Source organism: Tympanuchus pallidicinctus, unplaced genomic scaffold (genome assembly GCF_026119805.1).
Source record: "Tympanuchus pallidicinctus isolate F22 unplaced genomic scaffold, pur_lepc_1.0 scaffold1, whole genome shotgun sequence".
Taxonomy (NCBI): domain Eukaryota; kingdom Metazoa; phylum Chordata; class Aves; order Galliformes; family Phasianidae; genus Tympanuchus; species Tympanuchus pallidicinctus.
In genome coordinates, this window is record NW_026294618.1 from 96,628,769 (window position 1) to 96,647,817 (window position 19,049).

Here is a 19,049-nt window from a genome sequence, read left to right on the forward strand (position 1 = left end):
AAATGATGTGCGATGCCTGAAAACGTAGCTTTTCCAAGCCCAATTATCCAGCTGTCTTTTGGAGGATGTTGAATTCTGGGGAATCTCCCTTGGAGAGCTCTGTACTTCCTATTGTGCTAGTAGTGTAAGTAGAGGTCATCAGGTAGACACATTGTTTCTGGCCCCATTGCTGTGTTGCAGCATAGGAAGAACTGCAAGAACTTAGCAGTCCCTTTTCCATCTGTATTCATCTGGGAAAAACATTTCCTCATCCTTTCAGACAGTTTCTCCATGACCAGCTTTTCCATTTTTTGTTCATAAGAATTGCTATTGTCCATGTATGGGGCTTATCATGGAATCATAGAATCTCATGGGTTGAAAGGGACTTCAAAACCCACCCAATCCCACTCCAGCCAGGGCACCTAGAGCTGCCCCCCACCAGCTCAGGCCGTCCAGGTCCCATCCAACCTGGCCTGGAGCGCCTCCAGAGGTGGGGCAGCACAGCTCTGGGCAGCAGTGCCAGGGTCTCACTGCCTTCTGAGCAAAGAATTTCCTCCTAACATCTAACCTAAATCTCCCCTCTTTAACTTAAAGCCATTCTTCTTGTCTTATCAGTATCAGACAAAAAGTTGGTTGTCCTGCTTGTAAGTTCCCTTCAGATACTGGAAGACTGCAGTGAGGTATCCCTGGAACCTTCTCTTCTCCAGGATGAACCAGTTCAATTCCTTCAGCCTGCCTTCATGAAAGAGGTGCTTCAGCCCACTGAGCATCTTTGTGGCCCTCTTCTGGACCCACTCCAGCAGTTTGCATTCTTCGTGTTTCAGAGGCTTCTTTCAAATAGAAGCTCACTTTATTTTTGTTTTGAAGATCTGATTGTGTGCAGGAAGGGGAAGACCTTCCCTTAATTGAAAAAATTCTCAGTGGCAACTTCTTCATGACTGATGTAAAGCATCAAGCCAGAAAACTGAGGGTCTGGTCTAACACACAGAAAAGCAAAAATCTTGCACAGAGGGAATGCAGCACTGCTATCATTCGCATAACACAGTTTGATGTGATGGAAGCTGGCATTTTGTGAACAAAACACTGTTATTTTTTGTCATATGTGTCAGTCCAGTTCACCTCCTCATGCCAGCTGATAGAGACTGCTGGGGCACTTCAGTGATGAGCCCACTGTCCCACAGAAACTAAGCCCAGCAGTTCCCATGGGGAGCTAATCCCACTGGGATTCGTGGGATGTTTAAGCTTACGGTCTGCAAGCAACAAGTAAGTGTTTGAGGTCTGTTGGATTTGATATATAGCTTATAAATCTTGCTGACCTAAATACTAAATACTTATCTGTAACCTTTATAGAAGAAAGGTAAGAGCAGGGAAGCCACATTCACTCATAATTTTGAGAAAGTGGGTTGAAAGCAACTGTTTTTGCATGGATGGAGGTCCTTTGCTAGGTGGCAGAGGACCCTCTCCAGCCTTAGAAGAGAAGGCAGGAAGAGCCAGTCTGGCCCCATATGTAAGTCTTTTTGTACTATGGGTCTGTAGTCAAAAACAAAGACGGATTCAGCCAAAATAGCAGGATATAGGATTTCTGAGAACGGAAAATTGCCCATCACGAAGGGAGCTAAGCTGCTGCCAGTGCCTCTGAAGTGCTTGTATCTGAATGGTCTGAGGAAGATTTTGTGTTCGTTGCTTTACCTCTGAGTCAGACTGTTGGAAATCAGCCTCCTACCTGACAGGTTATGGCTTTCATGGTCTTCCAAGCAGGCTCAGAGATGGTCTGCCTCTTTTTCAGGCCACGGCCTTTATTGAATTTGAATGCATTTTGGAGTGGTCCAAATTGATTGTCATTACTTCTGATTAAATAAGCACAGTCTTGCTTTAAAAGGATTTTAGCTTTAACTAAACAAAACAACAACAAAACCAAACATAGTGGTGTGCTGTTTAATCTATCAGCGTATGCTGGAAGTCCCTCAATATGATTTCCCCAGCTATGTGTTTAAAATTGCAAGGAGATTCCTACTTAGCACCATCCATATAGCATTGCCTTTTAACATGGCTGCAACAGTGAAATGAGGATGTCCAACTGCGCAGAGTAGGTACTGCAAGGGACCAGAGGCCAAACTAGGTAGGTAAAATGCAGCACAAGCTGTACAGATGATATAAAGGGGAGAATAACACTCAAAGAGAGACTGTACATAAAAGTTGCTGATGCATACTTAATGCCTTGTTTGGGCAGAGCGTGGGACTGGCAGGCTTTGCTCTGCTCTCCTCAGGTATCTTCCGGCAAGTGCTGAAGCAGAAATGCATGAGGCCAGAAACAGAAGGACACGTACAGAGTAAAAACCACTGGGTGTCCAAAAAATAGCTCACTTAATATGGTCTGCTGATTGAACACAAATTCTGATTCTGCTAAAAGTAAAATTTCTGAAGATGTGACCTGAGTACAGCAATATTTTTTTCTTTTGCCAGGCACAGCACAGTAGATGAAAATATAGCTGATAGGTTCCTTTTCTGTCATTAACACATCTTGCTCTTCCTTTCCTTTGTGGATGATGTATCCATATTTCATCCTAACAACTCTCTTGAACATTGATCTGCTGCTCTTAACTTCAGTCCTTAATGCAATCAGGTTTGCATCATGAACCTGTATGACTGAGCGTAGCAGACATGGAGTAGCTTTTTGCTGTCCTAGCTTTTGAAGGTGTAATATTAACCTATGTGAAAGGAGAAAGTCATCAGGAAGTAGTAAAAGGTGTCTGTACACAGAAATGTCCAAACAAGAAGAATTCTGCAATGGCCATCATTGAATATGTATGCCCTTATACAGGTTGTTACTTGCAACAGTTCACCTATCCCCTTAGTGAAGGCTGTACTCACATGGCCCCTCAGTTAATTGGTTCACTCTGACTTCTCATTAACCATCAACACCTAGTGACTTCTGGGAAAGGGCCGTGTGTCCCACTCTTCTCATCAGGACAAATCTTTTCTGGCTCCACTTTCTTTCTTGGGTCATTGCTGTTGGAACACAAGCATGAGCTAGTTCCTGCCACGTAAGAGAATACAGTATATGACAAAACGTACAACAGCCTCTTAGAAACCAAGCTGCTGTGTCACCTGAAATTACAGGGAGAGAAAAACCTGTCAAAAAAAAATGTCACAGTGTCAAAATGGAAACTGTAAGTTTACTGATTATGTTGAAATGTCACTTTGAAGATATAGAGGAAGAAATGGATTTTTTTGTTGTTGTTATTGTCATGATGTGTTATTTTAAATAAGAATAAATATTTTGGATTTTTTTTTAAATAATTGTTTGTTAGCAAATTTGTTGCATTTGGATACTGCTGTGCCAGCATCCCATTGGTATGTGTTGAAATACTGGAGATGATCCTACCCCAGGGCATGTCTATAAAGATAACAACAACTGTGCTAACAAAGCAGCATACTGTTCATACCTATATTCGGTGTTTATTGCAGTGAAGGTAATGGCAAGGGTGCTCCATTTTAAGAGATTATTTTGTTACTGTCTGGGTTAAACTGAAATAGGACGCTGTGCATTTGAAAAAAAAACAACCTCCCTATGGAGATATATACCAGTAATAAAATGAGAACTCCAAATGATTTATTTTGCTTAGAGAGCGTGTGTAGATAATTCTTATTCCTACAAAAATTTCATATGCATTAGAAATAAATAAAATTCAAGGCCTGGTCCTTCTTTCAGAGAATCTATGTCATATCCATTTTGTAATTGGTTGAACATTAGCAAGATTTATGACTTTAAGAAAGGTTCTTCACTGTTTTTAGAGATAAAGTTATACAGAAGATCTTAGGTCCTTCACCTGGCTGCACAGGTATTGCCCATGTAGGTAACCTGCTGCTGCAGCATGGTTTTGATATTTCTATAATTTACTGCCAAGCTTTTACAAGAGTGTGTTTCATTTCTAGTGGTAATGCACCAACTAAGGAACTAAAAATCAGCTTTCTATTAAGAGACATCAATTTAATTTTAATTTTTTAAATGTACTTAAGCTTTCCAGGTATTGAAATTACACCACTTTGTTTTCTTAATACTTTTGAACAAGATCGAGTAGCAGCAACAAAATAGTCCATTTCTATGGAAATCAGTGTAGTTTTCTTTGCCTCTAATCAGACCGGTCTGCTGAAAGCTGAACTGTTTATTTTTAAGCTTTCAGAAGATGAAAGCTTGCCTCGCCTTTCACATCTTTTTCATGTAGCTGTTGTTCTCTGCTTCATTAGGGCTTCTCATCGGAAATGAGAGCTGGGCTGTGGGACAGATCATGCAGTCATAGAATATCCTGAGTTGGAAGGGACACTCATGGATCACGGAGACCACCAACACCATACTTGTCATTAGCTTCAGAAGCAAAGAATGGAATCGAGACACAGGTAACCCAAATGTTGCTCTTAATCTAGGGAACACCAAGGTGTATAGTTCTTCCAGGAGTGCCTGTGCCCTGTATAGAACTGCTTAAAAGAGAGTTCTACCTTTGCAAGTACAGCAGAAACTCTGAGAAACAGGCAGATGCTTGGAGCTGAACCTGCAGAAGCAAAGGAAGCCTGCAGCTTGTGTCATGAGTTACCTGGGTGACCAAAACATCATGGCACGATCAGGTAAAGAAGTCTGCAGAAAGACAAAAAACAGCAGATTTCATCACACATGGGGATTTAAAGCCCTGTTAAAGACCCTGAGGGTTCAGATCTTCTCAGTGGAGTCTCAGTACTGCACTGAGACTCTTTTCACGTAACCAGCATAGGAAGGAACTAATACAGAAAGGAGAATTCAGGTAAAGAGAAGAGCCAGATGGAAGAAACTGACGGAGAATGGTATAAATAAGGGCAGGGCAAGGGAACAGGCAAGTCAGCAGTTCTTCCTTTCCCTGCCTGCTCCTGAGTTTCCTCCTCATTACAGGTGTGTTAACTTGATGGTTATGAGCAAACCTTGGCTAGAATGTCTCAGGGAGGTGGGTGTGGTGTCTTAGCTCCTTGGCAGGACCCGAAGCTGATGGTGTTTGCAGACTGCCTGTGCTCTGAGCTTGTTTCACTGCCAACAAAACATTGGGATTGCTTGTATCACCCCAGTAAAGCTGTGGGTTTTTTTTCTTTCTTGGCATCAATAGAGATTAACTTCTTGATGTATCTGTTTGGCCTTGATGTTGTTGAAAGTGGTGTATCTGACTATAACTGAAAATCTGCTGAAAATTTGCTTTTTTATCTCATGTTTTTGTTGGTCTAGTATTATGAAAAACCATAGCAGGAGGTGAGTATGGCATGGGACCTGATACATGTGGATATCAGCTTAATGACCAGTTCCCTGTAATTACTCTCTAGTTTGCACAGCATTGTTTATTGAGGTTATTTATCTCTGCTGCTGACTCACAGAAGGAAATCAGCTCCTGCTCCCCTTTTAATAGCCATGATGGCCATAGGGAGCAACCAGCAGTAACACTGCTTCTTTGCCAGGAACGTCAGTAGCTGTGGCTCCCATTTCACAGGAAACATGCAGGAAAATATTACTGTCACGTTTTACCTTGAGCTGCTGCCCAGAGTCCATGCCAGGTGGGGAGGGAGAGTTTAGTGCAGTGCTTAACTGCTGCTGTGATGCTTTCATCATGGATTTAAGTTGCTTCAGATGTTGAACTGGGGAGAAAGCATGATGGTGATCAGAATGACCTGATGGGAAGTAATCTTTACTTTACTTTAAACTTTACTTTGTTAGCATTCAGATAAGGTTCTGAGCTTTTTGCTTATTACCTATTGATCTTTGATATTTACCCTGTCTTTTTTTTTTCCCTCTTTGATTGATTTGGTCTGGCTAGACAGGAATTAAATACGTGATTAGTCTTAGGTTAGCCAAAACTGAATAGTTGGGTTAATGAATGACTCACTGACAATACCAATCTCTCAGTTTGCTGATAGTCTCCAGGAACCTCAATAATACAAACCAATATTTCTAACAGGTGTCTGGGGCTGGCAGATGTTTAGGGAGAAGAAGCAGATAAGCGGGACTTGGGAATTTCAGAAAAAGTTAACCTTTTCCCATTCTGGGGCACATAGGCCTTGCCTGAGGCATCATCACTAGCAAAATGAGGCCATTGTAAGATTTATTGGCTCAGTGCAGCATTTATTCAGTGACAGTCACAAAAGGTAATTGTGTGAGCATGTGCAGCCTGGAGTGTTTAATTGCCTCTGCGCCAGGGCTCCAGTACGTATGTGGGATGCGCTTCCCGCGTGTATTAAGCAGAGTCCTTCCCCATGTATAACACTGAGTGCTCGCAAGCCTGCAGCTTCACAGCCACAAAGCAACAGCACGTGCTCAAGGAAGAGCAACAGAGCACTGCTATGCTGCTGCTTTCAGCCCTTCACAAAACCCCTCCTGGGAGCATCTTCTGGCTCTGCACAGCAGCAGCAAAAAACAGGTGCCCTGAAGGTGTGCGTCAACCAAGAGCAGGAAGAAAAATGGGGAGGAGGAAGCAAAGAGGACAAAAGATCTCTGTTATTTCAATCCCAAGTAATTTGAAAAGGAAAAAGGAATCACAGCTCTTTCTATTCACTCTTTCCTGCCTGTTTTCCCTAGAGGGAGTTATCTTTTCTTTCCCAGTTTTCCTCCTTTACAAGCACGCTTTTTTTCTTTTTGGCACTGAGGGAAAAGAAAGTACACGGGAGGAAATGAAGGAGAAAAGGATAAGCACAACCTTAAAAAGCAGTTAATTTCTCTATCGCTGCCTAAAATCAGGAGAGAGTTTTTGAATAGTTTGGTGAGTTTTTTGGTTGCATGGTTTTTCATTTTTGATGTAGAGGTCATTTAAAATAATTTCTGCAGCAAAGACTATCAAGAATCACTTCAGTGTCTTTCAGAGAGTGAGATGGTTTAAAAAAGCAAAAGTGTTTCTCAGTTACACCATTTTGATTTTGTATGTCTTCTTTGTTGCACGTTATAGTACTGAATGCCACTTTTACGGATACCTTCCAAACTTTGTGCTTGGAATTATGTTACCTAATCACACTATTTGGTCTTGAAGGGGGAGTAATGGGGCTGCTTAATCCTTCTGTGGAGCAGCACCTGTTGTGTGGGGTAAGCCAGACCAGTACCTTGCAACCTTGCCCTTCAAGGAAAGAAAATAAACCAAAAAGAAAAGATGGGGTTTTGTTGTGTTTTGGGTTGCCAGGGCTGAGCAGGTTCTGATGGCTGGGAGAGATCATCCAGGGCCATTCCCAAAGGAAAAGCGCAGCTCAGTCAGGAGTCAAGTCAAGGTGGGTTCAAGGTGGAAATGGGAAGTACGGCACTACAGCATACTGATAATCAGGATGGGTCTGGTGTTGCATTGCCTCCTGACAACAGTCTGGTTTAAGAGCTCTGTGTTACTGTAAAACACTGAGCCTTGGTTTTCCTGTGATGTGCAGGATTCATTTCTCGGCCCCTGTGAGATAATGGACTATGTAACTGCTCCTCATCTCTTTGACTAACGGCTCCTTTTTGGCACCCATCCTGGAACTCAAAGCAGTGTAATTTTTAATTCTTCATATCACAACTAATTATTCTATTACAACTAGCTGTAATGTTACAACTAACATTATTCATCTTAGCCTTGGTTGTCATTTCCTTTTTATAAATCCTGCTGCTTCTGCACAGATTAAATTCTGAGACTATTGAGGCTTTGATTATGGTTTAGTCATATTAAATTATCCCTTGGTGATAGGGCTGTCCTGTCAACCACACTGATACCTACAATTAATGGAGAAGATAACTGGTAGTTTGGTGTGAAGCTGTGCCTGGGTGGAAAGGGAAGCTTTGTGGAGCCTGGGGCAATATAGCTTCCCTTGGGCTGGGCATGGGGCAGAAGTTGGTTCATCTCCCACATCGCTGCCATCAAGGTTGGATGGCTGTATGCTGAAGCGCTGAAAGGTACTTAAGGCTGCGTGGGTGACACAGGAAGGGAAAGACTGAGAAGAGTGAACCACGTTGCCATGAGGTATTCTTAGTATTGCATCCTCATTCTTACATGTCTAAAAACACCAGTATGTGAACACGTATGAAAAGCACCAGTATGAGTTTTCTTAATCGTGTCATAGAATCATTAAGATCACTAAGATCACCAAGTCCAACCATCAACCCATCACCAGCATACCACTGGCCATGTCCTTCAGCGCCACATCTCGATGGTTCTTGAAAACCTCCAGAGAGGTGGTCTACCCTATTTAATTATTTCTCTCATGGCTTGTAGATGTTTTGAAAAATGCACATTTTAAAGCTGACAAGTAGGAGATATAGCCACAAACAATACCATGCCCAGCTATAACAGGCTTCCCAGAGAGGCTGTGGATGGCCTATCCTGGAGGTGTTCAAGGCCAGGTTGGATGGGACCCTGAGGAATCTGGTCTAGTATTAAATGGGGAGGTTGGTGGCCCTGCATGTGGCTGGGGGTTGGAGATTTATGGTCCTTGAAGTCCCTTCCAACCCTGGCCATTCTGTGAAAAGCCTTGAGGAGGGGAAATCACTACCTTTGAGCACTTCAGCTCTGGTGTACAGTACTGCTGCCCAACCTTCTGGGTGCCTCTCAGACCACATTCACCAGGGTGTTTGGGTGTCTCTGTGGGTTGTGTGCCACAGAGCCTCCTGTTACTAGCAGGAAGGCTTTAGGATAATTACCAAGTATATTCCACTGTGGTATTGAGCAGTCCCACAGGAGCAGCTCCATGGACAGTTGCCTTTTTGTCAGAGGGCCCCCATAGGTGGGAGGTGCTGTGGAGGGGCTGCTTGCTTTGCGCGTGGTGCAAGATGTTCCTGCCTTATTTATTTCTCACTCCTCTCACTGGAAAAGATGATGAGCTACAATTTTCTTATCCCATAATTATCGATACAGTAGCTGGTAAATGCTTCCTTGTCTTCTCACAGTCTCAAAGGCTACCTTGTTAACAAGGAGGTCTTCAGATATTCGCCACCAGTGTTCCCTTTGTGGGGGAGTGGGGTGATTTTAATTGTTGTTTGATACTGTTCACATGGGCAGACTGCAAGATAACAAGGGAAATGATTGTCTGCTTCACTGATCAGAGGTTGTTATAATCACTTGCCTGTTGCAGTGCATTCAGTTCCTGACAAACCGAAGAGCATTTGCCATTTTGGCTGATGCTATTTTTATCCTTGACACATACCAGTCAGGTATGGTTTTGTTGCATCAAATCGCAAGTGATCTTTGATTTTTATTTTTTTTTTTTAATGTCTCTAGAGGCATATATTTTGAAATGCCAGCAGGAGGCAATATGATTTTCAAGTATTTAGGAATGCCAGTTATGTGATCATTGGTCTGCATTAGAGCTCAGAATGCACTGTGACCTTAGAGGAAGGGAATTTGCCTTCCTTGCCTGTTTCTGATGAAGAGGAAAGCTTGCATGATGATGGCTAGTGTTCTCTGGAATTAAGTACCTCAGCTCCATTTTTTTGCATCTGCAAAAAGCAGTGTGTCAAACCCCTCATGGGGATAGATGGATCTGCATGCTGATTTTTCTCTATACTGATTCATGTTCTTGCACATCTGCCTCATTTCCATGGGGAGAAAAAAAAAAGTATGTATCCCCAAAACATTTTCTCTTACTGATATCTAGATGGAATGGAATGGCATTAGCTTTGGTTTCTCATGATTTATTTGTTAATTCTGCTACACTGGTTGACTTCTGGTGTTGTTTCTTCTGTTTGTTCAGGTTTTTGATCATTTTTTATTATTGTTTGTTTGTTTCTCTGGGTTGTTTTGTGTTGGTTTTTGGTTTGTTTTTTTTTTTTTTTTTTTTTTTTTGAGCGCTGGCGGAAAAAACTTGCCTGAAAAAAACCTTGGACATACGGGCTGTCTCCAACATTGAATACCCTACATTTGGGTATAGGCTCTGTTTTTTTGTGCAACCTTGTACCTGAGAGAACAGTTTTTGCTACTGATGCATGAGGATCTTCCCTCTGCTCCTGTTTCTATGAAGTGGGCCTATGGGGTGGGATAATCAGCTTCTTCTCTCCTTCTCTTGTTGTTATTAGTTGTTGCTGTTCCCAGAAAGCTCCCTGATTTTTTGGGTTTGACTGGGCCCTTTTGCCCTCTCCTGTGTGGTGTGTTGGTCCTTCAGCTCTTGGCAGCTGGGAGAAGCCATTGGCCATGCTGTATGAAACAGGATGAGATTTTGTCCTGAGGGATTTGGCCCAATGTGTATGAAGCTCATACATTCTATAAATAAGCAGCCTGCATATGTTATCCAAAGTATCCAAAGTAGGAGGATGGCGTCAGAAGACATTTACTGCTTGCCTGAAGAGCAGTCAGTTTAGATGAAAGCTTTATGGTCCGAGTTTTCCAAAGAGCTCACTCACGTGATTAAGGTCAGCTCTCATTTAGCCACTAAAATTAGCGACAGGGCTTCCAGTCAAACTGGCTGTTTTAGTTTGCTAAACAGCTTTGACAGACTGGCTATAAAAGTCCCCAAAAGGAGTGCTGAGTGTTAAAAGAGAAAACTAATTGTTTATGAAGTTTATCTAACAGGATCTTCTGGAATCGTCTCCCTCATACTTTTGAAAATCTTCTGCCTTGTGCTCAGGTAGTGCAAACTTGGAGATATCTGCAGGCATGTACAGCTAGATACAGTTCTATAACACATGCATAGCTGGAGTAATTCTCAACTGACTAATTATTTGAGCTGCTGAGCTCTAAAGTGATGCAAAATTCAATGCAAGTAGTCAACGTTGCATACCAGCTTCCAACAAAAAAATGGGAGTATAACATTGCATCCCCAGAATTCTAAGGTTTTAAAAACAAACAAGCAAAAAAAATCCCAACAACCCATCTTTCCTCTCTTCACTCCTAGTTTTCTTGTTGCTGTTCTTTGATTTTTGTTTTTGTCTCTGAAAACTTAAAATGTTCCCTTCAATGAGCACAGTGAGGAAGGACAATGAGGATACTATGAAGCTGGAGCTGGAACTAAAAAAGAAAGTTGGGATACAGCAAGAACCTAATAATAGTGTTTCATTTGTTATTCTGAAATTTTACCATGAAAAGGAAGAGGAAACAGCTAGGATTAATATTGGTCTCACTTGCATTTTGACTTCTTGAAGTCAGAGAGAACAAGAAGTGTTTGTAAAGAAGTAAAAAATTGAAGTACTCTTTTTGAGCTTTTCATATAAATCACCTTAATCCATGGCATGAAATATCTGTAAAATATTTTCTGTATATCTTGCAGAATCTTGCTTCTTTAGAAAAGACTTGAGCCCTCTTTCTTGCTGTGTCAGGTACCTTAAGTTTAATGGAAAAATCACAAGATTTGGTAATACAGGTGGCAACAAATGAAATCAAAGACCTTTGCTGACCTCCTTAGCTGTGAAAGATGCTCTGTCTCATGCTGCCTGGCTTGTTGTAACTCACACAGAAGTACTGCAAGTAGGACTGCCCAGTTTCTTAAATGAATGAATAAGTAAAACGCTGAGTTCACTCTATGCACTAACTTAATCCATATTTGCAAACAAACTTTTTGTAAAACTATTTCAGTAACAGTCAAATTTTCCAAGCCAGGATGTGGGTGGTAGGTGTTTAATAGAGCTTTCTGGGGCTATAATAGAGAAAGATGTAATTATTCTTATTTCATGTATGAGCATTTGGTAGGAAAGAATTTGCATGTAAGAATGAGCTTTTTATGTGGATGAGAAAAACAGAGTTCCACAGACACAGAGCTCAGCTGATCCATCATACTTATGTGTTTCAGACTTTCACAGCAAAAGCTTATAGCTGCCCAAAATCAAGCCCATGAGAAGCACTGCTACAAGAGAGCTGGTGCTCTGAAGGCTTATTCCAGGTTTTGGTGGGAACATGATCAAAATAGCCAAAGCTGTCCCTAACTGTCAGCACTGTAGATGAAATGTAAATAATAAGTACTCAAAGCAGGACTTTTGGCGGAAATGCCCTTGCAAAGCCATTGACTATATCTGCAAGCGAATCTGCAAGTTCATTAATCACTTATGGAAAGGAGTTTTCTATATTTCATGAGCTAGGAGATACATTTATAATTAAGACAAATGAAGAAAGGGTGGTTCTGCAGCTTGCTTTATGGCAGTAATGGAGAGCCAGAGCTTTATTTCAAGAGCATACCTGCTATCCATTGGGAGCTGAAGCACACACTGAAAGATAAGGCCATGGCCTCTGATCGTTTGTCAAAATTAAACCTCGCTGAATATCCTTGCTGGGTGAGATTCAGCCTTCGGATGTGCAGGTGGTTCTTATTAAAGAGCCGTTCTCTTATCTGAGAGCTAAATGCAGCTACAGGAGTCCTATCCCCACTAAAATCTGATCAGAGCATAAAAGAGAATTTTTGCTCTCAGTTCTATGGAGGGAGTGCTATTGTATCAGTGAATGAAGTCCTGCAGAGCTCTGATCAAAATGATCTTCATGGAAACTATCACACTGAGTTTAGCCATCTCTGGGTATTTTTTATTATTATATCTTCGTCAGTGATCACTCAGAGGAAAGTTTTCAGACTTTCCAGGAAATTAACTGAAGATCAGTTACTGCTCTGTCTTCCAAATGTATGGCTCTGCAACTAACAGTGGATCCAGACGTACAGTGATAAACAATCTCTCAGTGCTCTAGCCCATCAAATAGAAATTTGCTTCCTAGGGAGTAGGCAAAATGAAATTGGTGCATTACAAACAAATTTATTAAAAGTTGCATTCAATCCTTCATGAAACATGAAGAATCATCAGTCCTTAGCAGGGAATGAGATTTTTTTATTTTTTTATTTTAATGTGTCTGAGAAATCCAGTAAGAGGACAAGCATGGAGTAAGTTTACCTTCGGAATGTCAGAAGCAAAGGCCAAAGTGATTAATGGCTGCATAATCTGGCTGTTCAGAAACAAGGAGCTGAGGATCATAGCTAAATTGTTTGTAAGGCAATTTGGCTTGACCTTAATGAGAACTGAAGTCCTGCAGAGCAGGGGAGGAGTCTATTAATCTCTCTGGCCCTGGAAGCATCTGGGATTTCTCTTCTTGTGTCACTGCAAACACATTTGTCATTTATGAAGTCTAAAGGAAGACAAGATTCTATTTATTTTTTAATAGTACTAAAAAGAACAACAGGAAACATTCAGCTGGGATTCCAATTTCAATTCCTCCCCTTTTGTTGAGGGGATCAGGTGCCCCAAAGCTTTTTCTAAAGCAAGAAGAGCAATGTGTGGCATTAAGGAGCTGAGCAGATGGTGATGGCAGCTCTTCTGAATGCGTCCCTCCAGGCTGCTTCAGGACATAGTCCAGGAAGAGGCTCAGAGGTGACTCCAGGCCTTCTGGCTGCTTTGAGCTCGCTATGTTCTGGAGACCAAGAGGCAGTTGTACAAAATCCTTTTATTCTCTCCAGTCTGCAAGAAGAACATTCCAGCTTCTTCCTCTTCACAAACTTTGTTTAGCACGTCCTTTTGTCTTGGGCCTTCCTTGATGCGGGAAAGGAGAGGTGTTACAATGGGATAACAAAAAGCTCCTGGTCACCTTTGAGAGGAGACACCTAAGGCAGATTTCTCATCTGAAGGGTTTTGCTTACATACAAGTAAATAAAAGCAGGGATGTTCCACCAGTTGGTGGCCGATGAAAAATAAGAGCACATTTTCAACCTTTGCCATACAGCAAAGTGCTGGTATCTTCATCTACTCAAGTTCTAAAAAATAATTTCTCAGTTGTTTTTGGGCCTCCTGTCACCAACAGCTGAGGAGCTCATCTGTCAGGAGCCTGTTTTGTACAGGTGTGTATTGGAGAAATAACAAAAGCAAATGCCTCCTCCCAGCATCACAGTGTCAAAGAGCCCTGATTGGATTGCTCTAAGGGTACCCATTTCTACAGCAAGTCTTAGTGTTTGGGCAGGGGGTGATTCCATTTCCTCATCTCCTGACTACAGCATAGGTATGGGCTGGTTTTCTTCGTGTGAATATTTACACATAAGGGTGGTGATTAGTAGGTGTGAATAATGCATCTTAAATTCCACTTGGTGGATTATTTTTGTATTAATGAAGGCGATGAAAGAGCATCCTGTGGCTGTTTGCACACCTGTTCACTGTATGCTTATTTGCTTGGACTGAGGTTCTGCTATAATGTCCAATTGAGACCGTGCAAAAGCTTCTAGTGATGCCAGTGAACATTGCTCTCAGCTGAAATTGCTTTTGTCTTTTCTTCTTCCTTAGAAAAAACTGTCATTTTTTTTAAGAGAGGGATTTATCTGCGTTCTTTCACTGCCTACATTTACCTTGCTGTAGACTCTGCTTTGTCTGTCCTGTTTTCCTATCTGTACTTAATTTGTTAATGCTTCCAATAAATCCTTCCAGGACCTGCTCTTTAGGGCCTAATTTTCAGTCTGTCCTCTTATTCTTTTCACCCACCAAATCCAGATGCTATTTGTCAGTGTTGATAGTGTTTGTTTGTTTATTTGTTTGTTTTTTTCCTAATCAGTTATCCAGGTTTTCCAGGATTTTTTATTCCTCTTTCCCTTCTTTCTCCTCAGCTCTCTCTATGCAGGACAGTGCCGAGGCCAAAGAACAGGTGTGCCATACCAGTTGTACCTTTCATGTTTGCAGAGTGACACTGCAGTTATGTGAATGAAAGCTGTACAGACCTCTAGATGGTATAAGCTAAGGGAAAACAGCTGCAAGCTTCTGGGTTGCTCTGAAAGAGTACCAGAGAAATTTTGGGGCTTTCTTGGAAGGAGCAGCAGGCTGAGGAACAGGCTCAAAGTCAACACTTGTATTGCATATAATGGGTTTTTGTTCCAAAACAGGTTTTTTTCATTTTGAGTCATGTCATTCTTAATTCTCTTTTAATGGCAGTGTTATTACCTACTCTGGAAAGATATCTTAGCTTTTTGGACACCCAATGTTTCAATGGGATCTCTTATTTTAGCAGGAAAATAATTCCATGTTCAACTCATAGCAGTATCTTTTGCTACCTGTTTTTAATGGGAAAAGCAAAGAGGAGTTCGATATATTGCAGTTCATAACTGTAATATACAGCACATTCTTCCATCCTTTTTTGGGGCAGATCTGCCAGAATTACATAGAGCACTCCTGTGGGAGCAGGAGATGCAGAAAGTGCTGCCATCCATCTTTGCCTGCACTTAGCCAGCCCCACTGATGTGTAATGGTGAAAAGGCTTTCCAAAGCCATTCAACTTCAGAAACCTGAGTTACCATCGTCACTGCTATATCATAGTCTGACAGGAAAATGATTTGTTGGTCAATAATTTGTTTTGTAAACATGCACATTTGGTTCAGTTTCACCAGAGGCTGTCCCTCGTGGCAAATTCAGAAGGTTCATCCTCACGCAAAGGAAGAATGAAATAGCAAGCAGTTTGCTTACCAGCAGATCACAGAGGAATGGATTGGTACTAATGTTGCTTCAGGAAAGGGAGATGCTCCCAGGCATTGGGAGCTGGACCCCATTTCGTCTCAGTGCTGACATCCAGGCAGGGTCAAACAGCCAAAACCTGAGGCTCATGTTTCTGCACAGAGTGGTTTGGTTTCAGACACTTGGGTGTCCTGAGCACTGGAGCTGGTAGAGGCCCAAGAAAGGAAACATTTGTCTGTTTTTCGCCCTCGTGCATTGCTGCCTAGGGAAGGGGCTGGCCCGGTGCCAGCCTATGGCAGGCAGGGGCTCTGCACACACTTATGGGTCTGAGCAAATCTACTTGTGCTAATGGTCTTATTGAGCTCAAGCCTGGATATATTACCAATCTACACAAAGAGAAATTAGCACCCAGATTAGATTAGTCGCTGAAGGCTGTGAACATACAGCTGTTTGCCAAATTGCACACTGACTTTTTTTTTTTTCTGCATAGACTTTTACTGATAGCAATTTGAAGGCAATCATTAGAGCCATCAGCCTTTGAATGAGAAATTTCAAGGGACACTTCAGGATAAATCTGCTCTTCCACTGTAAGAAATTATTCCCTATTTGCTCTGGGCTATGGAAAGCAATTACATGAATTTTGCACAATAACCTGTTTCTTCCAAACAGGGGTAGAACTTCTGCCTATAAACAGATGTAGTTTTACTTCCAATTAACCTTGTGGGTGTGTAAACATAAGAAAAAGTGTTTTTTCTATTTGAATTTAATAACCAGAAATATAGTTGGAAGAAAGAATCATAATTTACAGTCAGAACATGAGACTCTGGCTGGTTTTGTTCCTTTCTTCTACAAGAAGACTTGTGAAAACAGGCGTCCTCTTTCTCACTGAATCATAAATATTGCAGACTTTATTCCTTATCAGCTCCTAGGTTCCAAGATTTAGGAAAGAGCATGATATTCATTTTTGGAGCTCAATTTGCCACAACTCATTCTGTTTGAGTTTGGTTTTTTTTTTCTTCAAACTTCAGCAGTAGTTTTCTATCCCAGGTACTCCAAAGCTTCCCTGCAATCCTTGGGTACTGCTGAATTCATGCCCTAATTATATTAATATTAAAGAGATGCAACTGTAACTCTGCTCAGACACTGATCTGCCTCATGTAGGCCTAATTCTAAGGGCTGCTATCAATTTATGCGTTACCTATTTGAGCTATAGTGAAAATGCTTTAATATTACTACTGTTATTAAAATAAGACATTAATAATTCTTAAAGCAATGGTTATCTGCTCTCCCTGCCAGCCTGCTTGACTGTATTCATATTAGTATTTCTAAGAGAAAGCATTTATCTGTATGACTCCCATGCCACTGAATTTGTTTGAAAATCCAGAGAGCGTTTGCTTTGATAAAATTTGATCAGAGAAGGGGGAGAGTCTTCCTATTTATCTTCAGATTCCCATCCTTTAGAATTTCTTTATTGGGTGTTCTCAGGTTGATTCTGCAATTAGAAGCTGTAATTGGGTTTCCATGAAAGTTGAGATTCCTGCATTCCCCAGGAGTTTAATTTTTCGTTAAAACCATCACCCAACACCAGAACACTGGATCTCAAAATGGTTTGTAAAGGTGGGACAAAATAAATACCACAGGCTGTCAGGTGATGTACAATGCTGCAAGTGCCTCTGCTTTTGCTGAGCTCTGGGTTTTTGTGGAGGGAGCATGAAGCTGCTCCAACCAGACATATCCAGGTCTTCAGCCAGGCTGAGGATGGCACAGATACAGTCGTGTGTTAAGGAGACACATAATTGCTGTGTGATGACTTCAGTTGGTCTGTGTGCGATGGGGCCTGCCTAGGACCTGAAAGAATGGACTGTGAAATCTTTGGTTGCATCTTCTGGGGCTCTTGCAAAGGTTAAGCCTACTGCTTCAACTTTCCAAGGAGCAGATGCACTGGGAAGGCAAAAATAATAACGCATCCTATGTGTCCATCCTCTCAGCTCAGCCAAGTATAAGAGTGACTCAAAAATTTTCCCCCAATTTCTTGTTTTAGTTCAGTGATCTTAGCACAGCATAGGAGAAGTTGTTTGTGGCATGCTGAGACACGATCTGCTATTCAACCAGCACCAAAGATTTTAGGATTTGGTGGGGAGAAAGCTTTACCTCTTCTAATTGCTCTTGCATTTCACTTTGGGGAGAGTATCAATGTTGAAAAAGACCAGCCCAACTGAAAAGCACTGGCACATCGTTAACGAAGTAACATTAATGTGAACATCACAAATGCATGAATCTGGTCCAGATGGCCAGTTGCATTCTTACTACATTCCTTGCTGAAGGGCTCAAGACCATACAGGAGTTAATCACGGAAGTCCGATAAATGGGGAGCATTGGTAAGCCAGAAAGGAGAGTCATTGAGAATCCAAATTAGTAACAAACTAGACAGACAGTTTTTGTAATTTGGTACTGTCTTCTGGCTGAAGAGGCACTTGGGCTCTTGTCCTCCCATGGGCAGTGGTCCTCATGGCCTTGTCACACCAGAACTTCAGAACGGTGCTTGTCTCACCCTAGGTGTCACTATTCCCTCCTTTTAGATGTTGGAGAGACAGTTGAACTCATGCATTTTTTTTAAATAAGACAAATATTGGAAGTAATGTATATGATTTCACATGTAAACAAGCCTGATGTGATTATGCAGCAGCAACCAATAGAAAGCACAGCAATTTCTATAACAGGTCCTGTCTCTAGGTTTGTCCTAACTGAAAGAACCACCACCACAGCAACAGAGCAGCCAGGTTTTTGGGGTTTTTTTTGTTTGTTTTTTGTTTGTTTGTTTGTTTTTTTTTTCTCCTAGCTGCCATGCTTCTTTTCCAGCCTAAAAACAAAACCTATTCCTTTGCTTCACGATTCATGAGCCTTCAGAGACAGTGTGCGAGAAGACAGTCAGCATCTGGGACACTTTCATCTTAATGGTGCTCTCTGTGTGCGCAAGCATCCTGGGGGGGCCCTCTTGGGGAAAGAAGGGAAGAGCTGCAGAGCCCAAGGCAGAATGGAGCACAGATAAGGAGATGAAACAATAGCTGTGACACCAGGAGCCTTCACGCAATTGCTTGGAGAGGATGTTACTGAGTCAAGTGCATGCATAGAGCACATCCACTCACAGCCAGGTGGTTAACTCTTTCTCTTCCCTTCTCCACGAGGATCAAAAAAACAATACAAGGAATGGAACACCTTCCTTATGAGGACAGGCTGAGTAAGCCCAAACGATTCCATGATTCCATGATTCTTTACTGTGTAATTTAATGAATAGCTTTTAATGACATGCAAACTTGTGAATACTGAGTCTAGCATTAATGTTTCTTGTCTTTTTCTTGCAATGGCTTAAATTTCCTTGCTGGGAGTGTATGTGTAGATTTAGCAATGCATGATCCATGCTCTGGCTGAGATGGGAAATAAGAGATTTCCTTATCTGACATCCAGAAGTAGAACCAAGGAGATGTTCTCAAACACTGTGCATTATTGATGCCCCATTTCCTCATTAATGCAAAAAATAATAATATGGAGGGACTTCCACTGTGCTAATGGGATTACCCACCCAAATCTCCTCTGTGTCAGTGGAAGGGCATGTTCTGGTTCTCTGCCCTCACCTTAGTGCTGGATAGCAATTGAATTATTTGTTAGCTAGTGAAAGTAAAAATAATTTCAAGTTTGGTTTGTTGCTGTTGTCAGTATCACTGAG

General features: G+C 41.7%; 1 protein-coding gene across 2 annotated transcripts in view; it reads left to right on the forward strand.

The window, feature by feature from the left end:
* Positions 1-19,049, forward strand: part of SPTLC3 (serine palmitoyltransferase long chain base subunit 3) — a 287,967-nt gene that overhangs the window by 60,471 nt on the left and 208,447 nt on the right. For both annotated transcript variants that reach the window (XM_052675638.1, XM_052675652.1), the window contains exon 3: positions 4,228-4,377. The gene's annotated coding sequence lies outside the window, so the exon portion shown is untranslated. The remainder of the gene's footprint in view (positions 1-4,227; positions 4,378-19,049) is intronic.